We start from the raw sequence: 1,379 nt of genomic DNA, 5'->3' as shown, positions 1-1,379 counted from the left end.
AAGAGCTAAACATCTGCAGTTAAAAGGCAGCACTGGCCAAGCCAGGAAAGGCAGTTTCGTGGCCTCAGCTCTGTTTCTGGCTCTGTCCCAGACTGGCTTTGTGGCCTTGGGAAAAGCACCTTAGCTCTCCTGTCTGTGGAACAGAGCTAGTCTTCCTCCCCATCTCCCAAAAGTGATGAGGGGCTCAGTATATTAGTGGTATATATATAAAGCGGTGGGAAACCCCACAGGCATGAGGGCATGAGGGGATGCAGAACATAACACTGGTATTGCACACAGGGGAGAAAGCGCTAAGTAGAAGGACTGAGAAGTCACACAACCTTGCTACTTCCAGAGCCCCAGCCCCTCTCAAGCGGAGGTATCCCACTCCAGCCTGTGGGCAGGGTTGAATTGGTTGATGCTAATACATGGTGCCTGACTCTGAAGCCTGTTACTTCCTACCCTGCCCCCTGATGCACATGTTTTATCTTTAAAAATGGAGACATGGCCCACGAGGCTGAGCACACACTGCCCAGAATGAACCTGAGGGAGCTGCTGTGGTTCAGCACATCCCCACAAAAGGCAGCCCCTGTCCCGGCATGCATTGCTTTGTTGGGTCATGGTGGCCCTGCCTACTGGCTCCTGGCAGCACAATGACACCAGCAGCTTAGGGCAGGCAGCTGAGATGGGCCCCTCTTGGGCACAGGAGCAGCCCTCTGGAGCTGCCAAGCTGCTTACACGGCCCACAGCCAAACCCTACTCAGGCGCCTCTGCTCTTCAGACAGGGTCACTGCTGTTCAGACTCCTTCCTCTGTCTGGACAGAGCCCCTCTCCGGCTTTTGCCTGCCTCTCTCCTTGCCAGTGGGGAAACAATCAGTATTCAGAGTGCCTCCTCACTGTACTGTCCATCAGAGCTATTGGCAGGGCAATAGCAGAGTCCCAAAATTGGCTACAAAACTTTGCGCGCTGCATTCTTTATGCTCAGAGCCACATACTGGGGCCTTCTTGAGGGACCCAGCAGGCATGAAGTAGCCAGGATAGAGGCCAATGGGCAGAGTTAATGCTGGGGCAGGGGTGGGGGCAAAGGCACCTCACCCAGGACAGACCCAAACAACCAGTTTGATCCAGAATGTCTCCCTCTTTATGCTGCAGCAGCTGAGGCTGATGCTCAGAGCAAGGGCGGCTGTGACATGCTGCTGAAGGTAAGGGCCATCAGGTGCTAATATGCTGCCTGACAACAAACTGATAGAGCAGGCAGAGACAAGCCTAGAATAGACCTGTCAGCTTCAGCTAGATCCAGCAGGCTAGGCTGGGTGATGGGAGAGAAACAGCCCTCCAACATAACACAGAATGGGGCAGGGGGTGTGAGAGAGGAGGACAGGCATGGTGGGCAGGGAAAG

At 54.5% G+C, this 1,379-nt stretch overlaps 1 protein-coding gene across 1 annotated transcript in view; it reads right to left on the bottom strand.

The window, feature by feature from the left end:
- Positions 1-1,379, bottom strand: part of B4GALNT4 (beta-1,4-N-acetyl-galactosaminyltransferase 4) — a 52,915-nt gene that overhangs the window by 31,452 nt on the left and 20,084 nt on the right. The gene's annotated exons all lie outside the window — the stretch shown is intronic.

This window comes from Alligator sinensis, unplaced genomic scaffold (assembly GCF_000455745.1).
Source record: "Alligator sinensis unplaced genomic scaffold, ASM45574v1 scaffold907_1, whole genome shotgun sequence".
Lineage (NCBI taxonomy): Eukaryota > Metazoa > Chordata > Crocodylia > Alligatoridae > Alligator > Alligator sinensis.
Note: the sequence above shows the minus strand (reverse complement) of the source record. Positions and strands in the feature narration are given on the sequence as shown.